This window comes from Lampetra fluviatilis, chromosome 12 (genome assembly GCF_964198595.1).
Source record: "Lampetra fluviatilis chromosome 12, kcLamFluv1.1, whole genome shotgun sequence".
NCBI classification, from domain to species: domain Eukaryota; kingdom Metazoa; phylum Chordata; class Hyperoartia; order Petromyzontiformes; family Petromyzontidae; genus Lampetra; species Lampetra fluviatilis.
Window position 1 is genome coordinate 10803397 of NC_136286.1, and position 17909 is coordinate 10821305.

The window sequence follows — 17909 nt, forward strand, 5'->3', positions numbered from 1 at the left end:
AAACCACATACCGTAAGGGCGTTCGCCACACCAACGCGGACGCTCTGTCGCGCTTGCCAACCACCTCCGAGTGTGCATGCCTCCTGGGGTCTGGACGTTGCAGACCCCCAGGGGACACATCGGTTCCTGTCTTGGCGGCCGCCAACGACGACGATACAGTAGTTACTAATTCGATCGAACAACAGGGCAAAGATTCCCTGTTGGGGTTGCCCGTCATTGACTGGGGGCGCCTCCAGATGGAGGATGTGTCCCTCCTCGGGTGGCGACGTCGCGTTGGCGGTGCGGCGGGGGGAAAAAGAGGTGGTTCCGACGCATGGGAAATGTGCCAAGGCCTGCTGATGCATTGGGACGGGAAGTCGCGTCGACATCGGCTGGTGGTCCCTACTGGGTTGCGGGGCAGGGTGGTATGGGCCGCTCATGAGCGCCTCCTACACCTGGGGACCCAAAAGACTCTCGCCTTGCTGCAACTTGATTTTTATTGGCCTGGCATGACGAGGGATGTTGGGGATTTGTTGGGATCATGCCCTCGATGTGCACAACGCAAACCGCCGGCACGGGAGTCTAACCCGCCCTTGCAATCGATCAAAGTGTCCAGGATAAACGAGCTGGTCGCTCTGGACATTTTGGGACCATTCCCCGCCACCCCCAGGGGGAATAGATATTTGTTGACTGGTGTCGAGTATTTTACACGCTGGCCTATGGCCTGGCCTCTGGCCAACCAGTCGGCAGCAGCCATCGTGGAGGCCTTTGTTCAGGGTTATGTCCTGGACAAAGGTGCTCCGGAGAGGCTGCTGACCGACCAGGGCAGAAATTTTTCCGGTAAACTACTCAGACAAGTCTGTGATCTCCTGGGCACAAAGAAAATTCGGACCTCCCCATATCACCCACAAACTGACGGGATGGTCGAACGGTTGCATCGCACCATCACGTCCATGTTATCACAACAAGTTTCGGACTCGCAAACGGATTGGGACCTACAAATTCAGGGGGTCTTGGCGGCGTACCGGATGGCACCCCATGCAGCTACGGGGTTTTCTCCCTTTTACCTCATGTACGGCCGAGAACCAGACCCGCCTGTTCGTGCCCAGTTGCAGATCCCCGTGCCGCAGGGAAAAACTAATCTGGCTGACCACGTTAAATTTAATCTGGACAAATTGACCGAGGCACGGGATGCTGCAATGCAAAACTCTGACCTCCGTCAGAAGGCGAATGAGCGCCTCAGATTGAGTCGAGCGCACATGCTGCAGTGGAAGCCGGGGGACAAGGCATGGCTGCACTGCCCCCAGGTGCCACTGGCAACCTCCTCTAAACTGGTGCGGCCGTGGCGGGGCCCTGTGGAAGTGGTGGAGGTGTTACGACCGCAGTGCGTGCGCATCAAGTGGGGGAAGCGGCGATGGTTCGTGCACCCCTCTAGGTTAAAACCCTTCTCTGCGGTACACAATCACACTTCACACGCGCGTGGCCAAGCATGTGGGGGGTCGGCCGACTCGCTGGGTCCGTCTCCGTCGCTCTCACCTAATGCCTTGCCGGCTGTGCCACCTTCAGGTGCATCAGGAGTGACGGGCTCACGCCCAATCACCCCTCCTGCGGATACCGAGGGTCACGCGGAGTCGGATGAATGCTCACCCCAAGACGGACAATTGCCACCTGATGGTCCGCCACACGCGGTTACCCCGTGTGAGGGGCCCGCTGCAAGGACGCGCGCTAAAATGCGCAAACTGTTGTGAGGCCGGAAAATGTGTACATAGCTGTTGTGTTCATTGGATGTTGTGTGGGTGGTGTGTTCCCCACTCCTCGGATGTACATATGTTGGCTTCACCGTGTGTTGTGTGTGCGTGGTGGGTTCCCTGCTGATTGTATATAGGCTGTTTTTTTACGGAATTCGTATTTATTCGGGGGGGGTGCGACGGGTTGTTTTCTCATCTTGCTGTTGCGTTCTTGTTCTGGTTCCTGTTATTGTTCAAAAATAGTGAGGCACACGCGCGGTCAGGGGGTGAAGGCACCTTTATTGTCAAATTTTTGTATGTTGGCAGCCGGGACGGCTGCATGCTATGCGGGGGGGAGTGATGTAGGGGTGTTAGAGAGAGAGCCCGTTATGCATGGCAGCCTATGGTAAACAAACACAGTAGGCGGGGCTACATGTGTGCACGAGCAGGTGCCCTCTGCGACGTCCGCGCCAGACACCCTGGGGGGTCGATTCGGTCATTATGATCCCCCGGGGCCCCACCCCTCAGGGAGGGGTTGGGTATAAAAGGGGAATGTATCGAGGGGCTCGGGAGTGTTGTGTTAGCTAAGAAGAGGAGACGGAAGACGTCCTAGATAGAGCCCTGGTCTCCCCCTGGCACGCCGTCCTTATCAGGACCGCGCAGGCTCGAGCCAGTGGCGTGGTACCAGAGCCAGAGCCAGTGCTGGTCTGGACTCTGGGTACCGGGCCCGACTGACCAGTGTCGGGCCAAGATAGCCTCCCCTAGCCCATTAGAGGAGGACTGAGAGGCAGGCTAGGGTTAGCCTAGAGGTGTGTCCTCAGATAGACGGGTGAGGGGGCCGATACCCCCTCAGTGTGTATGTCACAACGTGTGGTGTTAAATAAACAAGTGTGCCTCCAACTCCGGTGTGAACGAGTCATAAGCGTTACTACAAAACAATGCTGGGAAGCACTGTTCCAGTAATCTCTCGCCAGAAACAAAAAACACAGAGGGAGCAGTAGCGGTGAAGAAGGTCTTGCAAAAAACGACATGGTCCCTGATCGTGTAAGGCCTTCAAAGGCCAGTAAACCAACCTGAAATCTTCACAATATCCGTGATTGCCAACCAGCCAAAGTGACACAACTGAGGGACTGCAGCCTCTCACCGAAAACCACCGAATCCTGTTGAGCGAGCTGTGCTAATTTTGGATCTCATGCCGCTTTATCTGCAAAGAATCAAGCAAACTCATCACGTGTATTCTGTGACAGTACTCTTTGAGACTGCAGGCAGGCTAGGTGGCACATTCCTTCAACTCTGAGAAAAAAAGCTGAGTCTGTCAACAGCGAGTAGCAGTGATCTCCCTGGATAACAAGTTTGCCTTCTTATGCGAGATGGCCAATTTTAGTCTGTAGAGTATAGAGTGGGCCCCGAAACTAAGTCTATCAGCATTAAAGCCCGATTTTTACTAGTGCCGCTCTCTCCATCGTCTCAAAAATGTTAGTAGTATAAATTATATCCCAACATCACCTTGAGGTTAGTGGAAGGTGCGAGATGGTACAATGTGACAATGAAAACGAAGCGGAACAAGATTAGTTCAAATGAGACCGCACAAACGAGGCAGTGTAAAGGAGAGGCAATTTAACGAAACCCAGTCGTCTGTGGGTTATTACGAGGGTTAAAATTATCAGCAACCTTATGAAAAAAACGGTAAACCCCGGTTTGTAGGTTGTTGAACTTCTATTTCACCGTGCGAGGCCAAACGTGCTAATCAGAGATGCGGTTTGCTGCCCATATCGAAATGTTTAGACTAATAAACAGATTGCTACCTTTTGAAATAAGAAAAAAAAGGAAACTTATATGGCACAATGGTGAGCACAGTGGCCATCGAGATGTCTCTGGTTTGATTTCAACTCAAGGCGTGGCATTTTAAACAATTGTGCCTTCAATTAATTCCTCGTCTCCATCCACTCAGCAAAAAATAATGGGTACACCAGTATGTCGAACGGCACTTCGCGTGCAGTGGGGTAAAGTGTGGGTACACCCACCACTTCCAGAACGTCTGGTCAACGTGGAAGAGTAGGCCAAGTACCCTCTAGAGCAGCGGTCCCCAACCTTTTTGGCACCAGGGACCGGTTTCGTGGAAGATTTTTTTCACGAACCGGGGGGGGGGGGGGTCATCATTGGGTCGTTCCCTCTTTTCAAAGAAGCTCTCCAGCGACGTTTGTTTTTTTACTCATTTTGGCTGCTAGGGGTTAGCAGCTTGTGTGCTTAACAAAACTGTGACAAGTGCGCAGTGCGGGAAACAGGCGCGGACGGAAGTGGGCAATAAAACAATGGTGGCGGGTTCCACGCGCGGACTCACCGCTCTCACCTCCTGCTGCTGTGCGGCCCGGTTCCTAACAGGCCACGGACCGGTACCGCAACGCAATGTATATTTTTATCCAGGTAATGCCCACAGACCTATGCAGCTATTTTTCAGAAGCGACCAGGCCACACATGGTAGCCCAGCGAAGTGTCTTATCACGTGGACATCTATAGCAGCCAAATACTCTAAACGCATGTTTTTAAATTTGGAGGGATAAAAACCGGAGGACCCGGAGAAAAATCCACGCGACCACGGGGAGAGAGACACGCAGACTCCAAATATACAGGCGTCAGGGTCAGGATTGGACCCACGATCCCCTGTATACCAGGCGAGGTAGTTAACATCTCACCACCGTGGCGCCCCATCTACAGAGTTTCCCCGAGTGCCGTTGTACAAATCATATTTACATTTAGTAGTTAATCGCACGTCGCTTAGGGGTGAGCAGACGACAACGCAGAGTAACATCGAGCTCCCTCAATTTTTAGCAACACACTCTCTCCTCCCCCCCTGTCGTTTCGGCGAGAGTACGGCCTGAAGAGAGCGAAATGAGGAGGACCCGGGTTACGCAGACGTCATCAGGTGCTGGGACTCGAGAATCCATCGGAGTGGCCACAGCAGGTTCGGTGACCATCATGTAATCTTGATAAAACTAATGTAAAATTTCGATTTAAAGCTTTCGTGACTGCAGGGATTCATCTTCTTGGTTCTTTCGGTAAAGTCACGTAGAAGGGAAATACTAAAATGATAAAAATAAAACAAAATAAAATACAATTCTCACGACGTTTCGGCCACTACGCAAGCAGCCGTCCTCAGGTGAAGAACAGGTCTGTCAGAAAGACGCGGTCTTGCGTTGTGGCCGAAACGTCGTGAGAATTGTATTTTATTATGTTTTATTTTAATCATTTTATTATTTCCCTTCTACGTGACTTTACCGAAAGAACCAAGAAGATAATGTAAAATTCATCATAAAAGCATCATAAAAGCAGCATAAAATACTGCAGATAACTGCTCAGCTACGTACTCTTGGTTTTTTTCGGTAAAGTCACGTAGGTTAAATAATAAAAGATAAATAATAAAAATAATAGAAGAAATAATAGAAATAAAATAATAGATCACGACGTTTCGGAGGCAACACAAGCTTCTATTACGTATCTTTTATGATTTATTTTATACCTACGTGACTTTACTGAAAAAAACCTAAGAATATGAATCTTTGCAGTCACGAAAGCTTCAAATCTAGATTTAATGCTCAGCTACGCCCAAAGGAAAGGCTCACACATTCCCCAACCCCGCACAAGAGATTATTAATATCTTGGCCAGCCCCCTTATATAGGCAGAGAGCCATCCCCGGATGACTCCGATTTTAGATGAAGCTGCCGTATTCACGGATTACGTTACCACCACGGCAGGCGCTGCATTGTTTGAGCTTGGGTGTGTGTCCATATGTCTGTTCTTTGGTTCTTTTCGGTTAAGTCACGTCTAAAAATAAAATAATAAATTAAAATAAAATAACATATTACGACGTTTCGAAATAAAATAATAAAAATTATTTTATTTTAATTTATTATTTTATTTTTAGACGTGACTTAACCGAAAAGAACCAAAGAATAATTCCTGCAGTCACGAAAGCTCCCTATGTCTGATTAACCGGTTTCCCCCTTTATATCCCCCCTACAGTTACCCCCCCCCATCTCCACACGGGTGTGGGCACAGATCACAACACAATGGTCGAATATAACCTTTGACTGAGAAACAAGGGCAAATGCATCGCGTTTGGACGTTCCTGCATGCCAATTAGTCAATTTCATTTCTACAATTCCACTGAAAATGATTATTGGTTCCTCACTTTAAGACCCCTTAATTAATTATAATAAAAGGTTTATGGATTGTGATTTAGCTATTACATTCTCGTATCGGAAAAAAAACAATCACTACAATTAATCAAATAGACAGGAGGCTGAATCGGCACACCTCTTGAGAAAGTATTCGAGTTTTGGCGTCAATAACGACGTTTTATACTGCTTCCTGCAGTTTACTGAACATTATTAGCTGAGTTTGATTCCTGACCATAGCTTAAGGCAGTGGCGAGTGATACCCGGTCTAGTTGCCAGGTTCCTTCCTTCAGCAGCACGTGTTGCGAAGCATGGTCAAGAATTATAAGTGGACCTTTTTTTTGGCAGTATCAAAGTATGAACAATGAGAACAGCTTTTACCCCTTATATGACAATAAAACAGGTGATACGATGTTCAAACACCAAATGAATGCCTTTTGCAAGAAATGAAGTCTGCATTAACCACACGTACTTGTGGTGAACATGCAAACACACATGCGCTGATAATATACGGATGGTCTTTGAAACTGTTTGGCCTATGCCAGAGACAGCCTTCTGTATGGCCCAGTCTCACCAGTGTCAGACCAGACAGCATTCATAGCTCTGGTTGAGCAACTATGACCGACACGGCATGTTCTTATTGCAGCAGTAGATTGACAAAGAGCTGTAGACCATGATATAAGGTTTTTTTTACGTGTCGTTAAACCGTCATCACCCGACACAGCAAATTAGTAATGTTTGCCACGTAAACAAAACATAAAAATTCGTTACTGGGTGTGTTGGAGATAAAACCCACAACGTTTACACTGCAAGTACTGTGATGTTTTGCCAGTAATTACAACCAGCATCATCAGGCGACAGCGAGAGTTGTGAAAGGGCTTTACATTAACTATACCTATAACAGTACGGGAGAACTCCACTTATCTGTGGTTATATGGGGGGGGGGGGGAGATATCGCAGATCCTAAAAATCCACGGCGTCTCCTGCGATTTGTATGCCTCTTATCCGCGGGGGTAAACAATAGTGGAACGAGATGCCATTTTGCTAAAGACTTCTGAGAAAAGTCACATAAATCAAGAAGAATACGGTTCATAATCAACGTTTTTGGGTTTAGATCGCGTTATTTATAAATGTGTCGTAACCCTCCACCACCCGACACGGCCAATCAGTAAAAAAGTGTCATGTTGACAAAAGACAAATAGTTGACTGCTTTAGCCCACCGGTGTGTTGAAGCGTGAAACCACAACATTTACAATTTTTGAGTACGACGTTTCGCTGGTAATTGCATCCAGCATCATCGGGCAGAGGAAAAACTGATCTGATACTTTATTAGCCTACGTGTTAAAAAGAATAGGGTTCACGTACGAAAGGAGTGTTTCGTTGATCCTACAGCTACCACGGATAAAAGGGCCACGGAAAAGAGGAAATCTGGACGTGCAATATTTAGTCGCGCGCTTAAATGCCCCCCTATGCAAGCCCTTAAAATAGTGAGCGAGCGCTTTGACGCACTATGTTCAAAGTTCATTTATTAGGTATAGCCCTGTGAGCCATTCGGCTCTTGAATCGGGTGCAACCGCAACTAAGCTTGTTTGGCAACGCCTTGGCTGTCATGAAAACGCTAAAGCCACGAAACGTAATCCCCCTGGTTCATTAATTGATTCCAATAACAAAACGATATTTGTACTGTGTAGTGTCATTTCCACTCGTGTATTAGACAAAAACTAAATAATTATTATCGGCTCATGAAACACCCACAATAATTGTAAACGACTACTGCACCTGCTATACTTGACTCACCTGCACTGACCCGCACGGTTTAAGGACAAATACTCCCCCATGGCCCTGAGTGACTGGACAAATGGCATGTACCCACACACAAATACAAATCCACACCTGTGACCATTAGTTGTTGTTAGTTATAAGCTGGATATTGCTTTTGCAAGTTTTATTTCGCTGCTTAAAAAGTATTTCGATGTCAAGCTATAATAAACTTTATTTCAGGTGGACTTCGGATAATAAAGTATCAGATCAGTTTTTCCTCTGCAATTTGCCTTTAGAAAATGTAAAATGTCTATTTGCTATGTATGTATACCCAAGGTTTACGTATTTACCCTAGACTATAGTAGGTAATATACACTTTACGAATACAAATTTGCCTTGTAAATGTCACACGTGGCATAAAATAAGATCTGCTTTCTACAAAACGTATGCTTGCATTGTATACAGTTAAATACAAGAAGTATACCTTGTGGAAAGTAATATTTAATCTATGAATCAAATTTCTAAATAAGCCAGTTTGAATGTCCATAACCTGTGTTTATCATTGAATAGTGCATGGGCACACAGCAGGATAAGGTTTACGTGTATTTAAAGTTAGTAATGTCCGAGCATATACACAAGCTGGCACGATTGTTTGACCTTGCTGGTGTAAATATTCATGAGTTTCTGTCTTGAAAGTCTTCAAACAACACTACTCGGATGTCTTTAAATGTTTTATGGCAATTGGATACGAAAAAAGTTACTTTGTATCTGCTGTTAACCTGATCATTTCTACACTACTGTGTAATTGGCTGACTTGCTCTATGACCAGCACGTTTAAACATCAAGAATGTACTTGGAATATCTGCTATGGGCAGGGCTTCATCTTTCATAGGATATGTCCCCTCCACCCTCCTCCCCCATGCCCCTGGACCAGACAGCAACGCCATGGAGGGCAAGAGGGCATTATTTTCCAGAGCCTATTCCTCGACAGCTCCAGCTGAAATTAAGCCCCTCACTATATGGTAACCTGAAGTGAATTCAACTTACAATTCATTTCCACTCCATTGTTAATGCGTGGATGAAGGTCTCCCCAATGCTCTGTTGCCAAGGGGGGTATTTTTCACCATACAACATCGTGGTAGGTTGGTGTTGGTGGGAGCCCAGGACGACTTTGGATATTACCACCTACGTTAATCATGGCCAGAAATTGATGAAGTGTGGTTGGGATTCCTTCTTCCACCAGTGGATTACCAAAAGGCTGTATATTAATTGTGATACAACTGACGACTGTACTCTTATGCACGTGTAACATAGTATAGCAATGCACGTACCGGACTGTATTATGTAACAGACATCCCGTATATATGTACACCGTGTGCAAAATTCGTACAGTAGTCTATTCTGAAGGGGGAAAAAAAGGTCATCGACAATAAAACGTGTGGACTAAATTTAGCCCCAACGTTAATTGTGGTTGCAAATTTGCCGATGGAAAATGTTAACCTTGAGGGCCTGCCAACCGAGAGGCCTGATTTTTTTTATTTTGTTCGCGTTTTTTTCCTTTTCCACTTTTTGCACAAAATTTGTTTCACTTGGGATGTGCACAAATTGTGCGAAAAACATCAAACTTGTGCTCATGTACTACACATATATATTTTTTAATAGCGCCTTCTTGAGAGCATGGAATTAGTTTCGGAATATTAGTGGTGAAACTATTTGATTACCACCGCCTCACTTCACCACCTTTTTGGTCATTCAATTAATTTCTACAATTCACTGAACACCATACAATTGAATAATTAATCCTTCCTCTTTTTACCATAGTGGTGAATGTAGCGGCCTCTTGTTATTTCCATTTTATTATGTTTTAATTTAATTTTTATTATTTCCATTTTACGTGACTATACCGAAAGAACCAAGAAGATGAATCCCTGCAGTCACGAAAGCTTTAAATCTAAATTTAGGCCACATGTACCAGCGTCATTACTTGCAAATGACTGTATTTAATTTGGAATCTACTTCGCAACATCGCCTGCTACTGGCAGACGTGTTGCCTTCTTGCTGACCGGTTCTGTGTTCACCGTGTGCCACAGAAGGACAGCTTCCACCAGGGTGTCTCGAGAAGTATTGCGTGGCAAGGGCAGCATACATATTAAGTGGTCACAATTGTGTATGGTGTATTGAAAATTACCAATAACCTGAGATATTGATTGTGTCCTCGGTATGCACAAAACAGTACAAGTTGTGTTGCATGATCCACGTTTATTGGCAGCTAAAAACAATCCATTAGCATGGATAATCGTAAATAGTGTACAGTGTTAGGATTCATATAGTGGACTTCATATCACTCCTGCACATCAAATCGGAATAAAGTACAGCACTTAAACCTTTACCTACATAAAAATAGCAATTGAATCCATTCACACTCATATAATTTATGGTTACACTGTGTAACTTACACAGTACATATGGGAAAAAAGTATATATATGTTTAAAGGCTGTATCCTAGACAGAACAGTGCACCACAGCAACAATAGTTATTGGTTAACCCATGTGACAAATAAGAAGTCACAAAAGTGTAAACATGGACATTAATCGTTAAACCAACCTGTGTCAGTGCCCGTTTGATGATATATATATAAGGCTTTGTCATGTTTGCATTACATTACCTGACGTAAATGCATATGTGTGTATTTGGTGTATTTGTTTGTACCATTCTAGGTATAGAGTACAGTATTTAAACATGTAATACAAACGTAAAACGATTGGGTTTTAGATCTACTGAATATAACATGTGCGAGGGTATACGTATTACTATTATTTGTGTGTTGTTCGGCACCCTATTTTGGTCTGCCATTCTAATTTATCTGCTGCAATAAATTTGAATGAATGGCACAGGGCATGGGCTAAATTGATTCTGGCCTTTAAATCCGCCCCTGTTGACCACAGTATCGCTGCGTCAATTAGCCAATAGGAGGAGACCGCGTGACTGGTTAACAGCCACACGAGAGTGCACGTTGCCATGGAGCGGATGGAAGCAAGGGGCAAACTTCATGCCTAAATGGGCATGTAGATTAGTCCTCCTGTGACCACAGTCTACTCTAATGGTTGTTTTAATCTCTTTGAGCCCATCATTATTAATATTTGCCTTATTTGTTGTTGTTGTTTTGTAATCCGCAAAGGTGAATTTGCGATTGAAGATTTTGTAATGCTCCATAGTCATTCTCGGACATGCAAACATAACCCTAAATACAAAAAAAAGTGTTCCTTGTAGACTATTCAATTATAATCCTATTCAGGATCATAAAACCTTCTCTTTAGGTATTAAACAACACGAGGTACGTCTGAACACAAGGAGGGAGGCCTTTTTCCAGTATAAAACATGTTTGAGAGGAATCTATGTGGTCGTTGAACCTCTTTATCACCTGTTTAATTGTCAGTTCAGTTATTCAGTTACTCAGCTCAGTTTATTTTGAATTACCCTGTGAGCCAATACGCTCTTAATTCGGGTTTTATCAACAGCAATTACAACACCTCCGCTTCACCAATATACGCAACAAGTCACAGTAAAATACATTAATAATAAACAAGACGAGATGAGCGAAATAAAAAATAGCAAATTATAATCGCCGTTTGAAATTGTTTTTAATTAAAAACGACTAGCCAGCTTTATAAAAAAAAATACTAATTTTAATCTGCCAAATAAATTGCAATGCAGATATGGCCAAAAAAACGATGGTGTTATTTTGTGGAATAAAACAAACACAGCATCAATAAGAAACGAAGTGTAAAAAAAACGCTCAAAAGTGGTCGCTTACAGGCAATTCATATCTGTACCTCGTCAAACTCTTTACACATTGGCAGCTGAGCAGAAAAGGTAAAGAAAGACTATTCTTCCGTTTTCATCGACTAATGAGGGGGGCTGCCCAAGACACAGTCTTGCACACAGGACAAGGATGAGGGAGAGGAATTCACCTCTCCGCGTGTCTCTTCATGCCTGTCTGTGTCTTTCTATGTCTGTGTCAATGTCTCTCTATGGCTCTCTCTCTCTCTCTCTGTGCCTCTCTGTCACTCTCCCAGTCCTCTCTGCGGACAGAAAGGGCCCTCTGCTCCAGGAAAGCTCCTCAAAGGGTACGTTCGCCTTCACTGCCATGCTGGCCAAACGACTTGGGGAGAAGGGGAGAACCCACACGTAACCCCACCACACGTCACCCCACCACACACGACCTGCTGATAGTATAACTGTGTGTACTCAACTATACTGTTGGGTAGACTCAGGCGGGGTGTTTTGACGACAAATGTCCATTGTTGAAATTATCGGCGAGCTCTGGGTTGCAAATCTAGTGAGATAACCATTATACCACCAATCGAGATTATACCACCGCAGCATTGCCACTGCTGTATTTTGCAGACGTTAGTACGGTGCTGCTAAATTTCGATTTAAAGCTTTCGTGAGTGCAGGGATTCATCTTCTTGGTTCTTTTGGTAAAGTCACGTAGAAGGGAAATAATAAAATAATACAAATAAATACAATTCTCACGAAGTTTCGGCCACAACGCAAGCAGCCGTCCTCAGGTGAAGAACAGGGCTGTCGGAAAGGCATTCAGACGCTGTCTTTCCGACAGCCCTGTTCTTCACCGGAGGACGGCTGCTTGCGTTGTGGCCGAAACGCCGTGAGAATTGTATTTTATTATGTAAAATTTTTATTATTTTATTATTTCCCTTCTACTGTGCTGCTCTTTATAGACGAATCGTGTTTCATTTATGGAGCGTAGTCTTTTTGGAGTGTTATTATTTAATAATATTTTATATATATATACTTGCCTACTGGTTTATGATTGCAGCGTTGCCACTCTGCATGAAACCAGAGTGGACACCGAACCTGGCACGTGACAGCCGCCGCGTGTACGTCAACAAAAGGATCGCGTGCGCATCATTACACGTTAAGCGCCACTTTTATTACGGACAAATGTTTGCCAAGAATACACGTTATTCCCATCATTAAAAAACATTACTGGTAGGTGACACCTCCCCCCACCACCCCACACACAAACCGCTCGGATTGATTTCACTGAGAATGTGAGAACTTAATTTGCTCTGCAGGCCCAACATTTGCCGGTGAGGAATTTGGACAGAATTCCAAAAGGCATCCTCAGAGGAATGGCCACAGCACCAAAGGGCACAATTGTTCGCTCTTTTGTATTCATCCCAGACAGACCCTTTTGAAACAATACAACAGGGCCTAAAGAGTTATGAAACAAGCTTTTATTCGGCAAACACTCAATCATTTTTCCACGCATAGTATTTCGCATTCCTCGTGACAAAGGGTAGATCGGGTTATTTTGAAAATAAATACTGTGTCAAAATATTGTGTCATTTTGCCCCGCCTTTCAGCGAATGTAAATACAGTACACACGTACCCTGAAAGCCACCACCTGTGTGATCAATACGGTACACACGTACTCTGAAAGCCAACACCTGTGTGATCAATACGGTACACACGTACCCTGAAAGCCAACGCCTGTGTGATCAATACAACGGCATCGCACGGCCAGCAAGGAAGGCGCATTGATTACCACGCTCTGCCACCGCTGTTGATTAGCTAACCCCATCATGGAGAAAGGGAAAACTCGACTGATATCACGGGCTTGAGGCTGCAGGGCACCGGGCAACGCGTTCCTGCAGCCCCTTCTCATTCTTCTTCTTCCCCTGTACCCCTTAAAACCACTCGACATTCTACAGGAGCAATGTTGTGGGCGCCCTGCTACTTATCGTGCGCCTTGAGACTCGACAACACAACGCACGCCACTGTTGTACACGTGTGTGTGTGTTAAATACTCTTAGTTTTTTCGGTAAAGTCACGTAGGTAAAAAAATTAAATTAAAATAAAATAAAAAATAAAATAATAAAAATCACCACTTTTCGGAGGCAACACAAGTCTCCGTCATCAGGAGACTTGTGTTGCCTCCGAAAAGTCGTGATTTTTATTATTTTATTTTTTATTAATTTTTATTTCATTTTTTCACCTACGTGACTTTACCGAAAAAACTAAGAGTATGAATCCTTGCAATCACGAAAGCTTCAAATCTAGAACGTGTGTGTTAAAGTCTGGTTGGCTATCGTGTGCCATCGATTGCCTTGCTGCGGTGTGGCACAGAGCACACAGCCGCAACTAACTATTGCGAACCAATAATTGCTGCGTTTTATTAGTTATACACAGCAAAGTCCACACATTGCCAAACGCTGTTTAAAAAAACAAAAATGCGCGTTTCGGCTATAAACAAGATTCTCGTGTTCCGTGTGTGCGTGTGGCAGTTCGTGCGGGAGGGACACGACACAAGGACGAGGGGGCCCACGCCAAGACGAATCGTTCCAGAAGGGTTGCTGGCAATGAAGTTGTGGAAAAGGAGATATTGCAGCGCCGAGGGCGGCGGGGGGGGTCCAAGAAAATTGATATTGGCGTGAAAGAGGAGAGGGGGAGAGAGGATAGATGTGTGACAAAAGGCTGGTCGTCTACACTGTGTTCGTGCCCTGCAAGTGTTCGTGGTGTTTGGAACAATGGAGTTGCTGTTTCCACGTTTGGTTTCCGTCAAAATTTCAATCTCCAGCCTCAGTCGTCGACAAAGTATTCAAGACGTTACGTAATGTGCTGTGATGATTGACGATGCGCTGAAAATATATTGTCGACAATCAAACATATGCGGCATACGAAATCAAACGTAGCAACAAATATCACGCCATACATTTGACTCACATTGATAGCTTTTCCTGATGGCCAATTAAGCACAGGAAGCAATCTGCCTGCTGTGCCAATTCATGCTTCCGTTGGAACTCCCTTACCACCTGGATATTGTCACCACAATCAGCACGAGCTTGTTTTAAAGCAATGTCATGTCAAGGGAGCAACAAATGTTTCCGCACAATTAATATGTCTTTGCTTTTCCATCAATATTTAGCTTCTGGGAAATGATTTCATACTCATGGGTTTCGTAATTGATTTTTCGTTGCACGTTTGTGTTTATGATCCAATCTCAACTGCTGTAATAGTGTCACCCCAGCATTCCCTTTCTTAGCTGATCAAGAATGTACACATTTTTATTATTTATATTATCCTCGCTGCCTGACTAAGCAGTGGAAAAAATCCAAAGAGGCACACCTAAGGGCCGATAAAACAAACACTGCAAAAGATACAAAGTTATGTAATGGATCGGAACGTCAAATGTTAACTTAAGCTCTTGTTAAGGAAGCCAACGATTGTTTTTAGAATGTCTGAGACATGTTCACCGGTATCTTATGCCATGGGTATCTCGATAACAATACAAACACTTTTGCAACAAAGCTTTGGTTGTTTAAGTGTCTACCCTAGCCAGTGAGGTAATTCACCAACGAGACACTATTTATGTGCGGTCCTTGGTGGGGACATTTTCTGCTGATTCATCGTTACTCTCTTGCAGTTCTAGTTTTGAAGCTTTCGTGACTGCAAGGATTCATATTCTTAGGTTTTTTCGGTAAAGTCACGTAGGTAAAACATCAAAATTAATAAAAATAAAATAAAATAAAAAATCACGACGTTTCGGAGGCAACACAAGTCTCCGTCATCAGGTGGGACCGTGATGCAGCTAATCCGGCTGTGACGGTCCCACCTGATGACGGAGAATTGTGTTGCCTCCGAAACGTCGTGATTTTTTATTTTATTTTATTTTTATTAATTTTGATGTTTTACCTACGTGACTTTACCGAAAAAACCTAAGAATATACTCTCTTGCAGATTCACGGAGAGTAAAAAAAAACTAAATTTCCATGAGTAACACGAAATAACACTTCACTTTAGAGAAGCTTTTCCCATAGGCTCATAGGTTCGCCATTGTCAAGCAGATGAATGGAAAAGTGCTGCTGCACGAAAGGTGTTCCCGCATGCTGCTATATTCAGGGACTGGTGTGAAAAAAAAACATTTTTGTTAATATTCTCCATGGAGGGTAATGGTGCATTCTATAAATGATTGCAAAACTGTAATCGGAAAATTACTTTAATATTTCTCAAAGGTCAGCCTAGGTAAGAACGATCTTATTTCAGGTTCTTAAAGAGCGATTGGTTTAGGGGCCGTCCATAAATGACGTCACGCACCTGGGGGGGGGGGGGGTTGAGAAATGTGACGTCACATCAAAATGCGCAACTTTAAATAAATATAGACAACACGTTCTACTTAATTAAATATACTTTTTGATAAAAAAAAATATCCTACAACATCAGAGTGCAGCGCCACATTAAATACGCACTATAATGACAATGGTTTAAAACGATTTGAAGCATTTTTTTTGGGGGGGAGCAGAGCTTTGTGACGTCATATTTGATGGGGGCTCTGACTTTTTGTGACGCCGTGTGACGAGGGGGGGGGGGTCAAAAATCGTCCAAAATCGCGTGACGTCATTTATGGACGACCCATTCTATTAATCTACAATGCTGTATACTTGTAACTGTAATAACGTGCTGTGCAGTACTTCATCCGCCTACATTAAAGACGTAACAGACAGTATGTACTTTCTTGTACTGCAGTACATTGCCCTGTATTTTCATCCATGGAGGAAATAATACGGGAGTCAAAGTCGACTGTATAATAACCTCGTGGTCAATGCGAAGGTCAAACTGTGTAACTATACATGAACTATCGTAACTGTTTATGAACTATTGTTTAAAATAGCAATTAGAGCTATAGTTCTGTGCGTGACCTTCCGTGAGTCGCTTTATTGTGAACACATTGCAAGTGAAGTGACGTACATCCACATTGCTGTTCACGTTAGTTTGGCTTCTATACATTTCCACACGATAAGCCACTTCGTTGGGCTATCATTTGTGGCCAGGTCGCTTCTGATTAAAAAAAAATTACTCTATGGTTCAGTTGGCTGGTACCTGGCATCGTTTAGTTTTAGTTTGTAGTTGTGGTTTCTCATGCAACAGATGTGACCCGTATTGCTATAATACCCGTTGTCACCTTAGCTTGTTCACTGGCTACGGCTAAACCTGAACCAGTCCCAACCGACACACCTTCACCAACCCACATTCGACTAGCCTAAGGAAATAATTATGAAACAACTCCGTTACCCTCTACGTGGCCATGAGGAGGCCTTCGTTTGGGATTAACTAAATACTGAAATTAATAAATAAAAACTGAAATGTTGCCTATCAGCATTGTCAATGTTTTTATGGCGTGTCGTACTTAAAAAAAAACACGTGTTGTAATTTGAACGTTGCGACATTCATGCTCTAGAGGTTACTTCGGTAATATTTGAACACTCTTGAGAAATACCAATGGAAATCCATATTATATAACTGGGTGTGTTTCAGACAAACATGAAGCTGCTCACCATGATATGGCCTTGTACGGATATCTTCAAAGAGAATGCTTTTTACGTCCTTTATGGGAGGTGTAGCAGGTGTGTTGCGATCGAAACGACGTGACTTTACTGAAAGACCCAAAGAGTAGAGCAGGTAGTAGTAATCTTGTCTCTTTCCCAAGATTAGTTTGCGTTATATTTCAGAGAATAGTCTCACAATACAGCATTTACTCGTGCATGCTACTTATGTGTACTGCAGTTACATGGACATGGTTTTTAGTGCACTGCTATAAACCTGGCCTTTTGATTTTTATTCCCCACCACGCCTTACCTGCCACCCACCTTCAACATGCATTGACCAGCATGGTTTTAGGTATGGTCGGTCAAACCACCGTAGTAACCACCACAGAATAGGAAGTATATCATCCAGCAATGAGATTGACAAAGGGCATAACATTAATATGTTTTTGCACTGTAAACTATTCAGTTCACTACAGTCCAATCACTATTATAATCGTACCTTAAATTAATTAATTATATAAACAATTTGAACATTCTTTATGTTCATGTGAACATGCACAACCAATACAGTGCACGAAATATACAGGGGTGCCACGGTTCAAAGATGTTAACTACCTTGCCTGGTATACAGGAGGTTTTGGGTACGATCCTGACACCTGCATATTTGCAGTTTGCATATTCTCCCCGTGGTCGTGTGGATTTTTCTCCAGGTCCACTGGTGTTTCGAGTGAATGGCTGCTATACATTCCCACGTGACAAGCCACTTCGTTGAGGCCAGGTCGCTTCTGAAAAAGAGCTATATAGCTCAGTCGGTCTTACCTAGTTAAATAAAACATCGTTTTTAGTTTTTTTTAATATAGTTTAAATACAGCCAGCATTTTTAAAGTGCCCTTTTGGTGGCAAACGTTGGTGGTG

The 17909-nt window shown here is 43.9% G+C and overlaps 1 long non-coding RNA gene across 1 annotated transcript; it reads left to right on the forward strand.

Moving 5' to 3' along the window:
- The first annotated feature begins 11734 nt into the window (after positions 1–11734).
- Positions 11735–13967, forward strand: LOC144934968 (uncharacterized). The gene is made up of 3 exons (XR_013637240.1): positions 11735–11771; positions 12485–12545; positions 13956–13967. It is a non-coding gene; the product is annotated as an uncharacterized LOC144934968 (long non-coding RNA).
- Positions 13968–17909: the final 3942 nt, after the last annotated feature.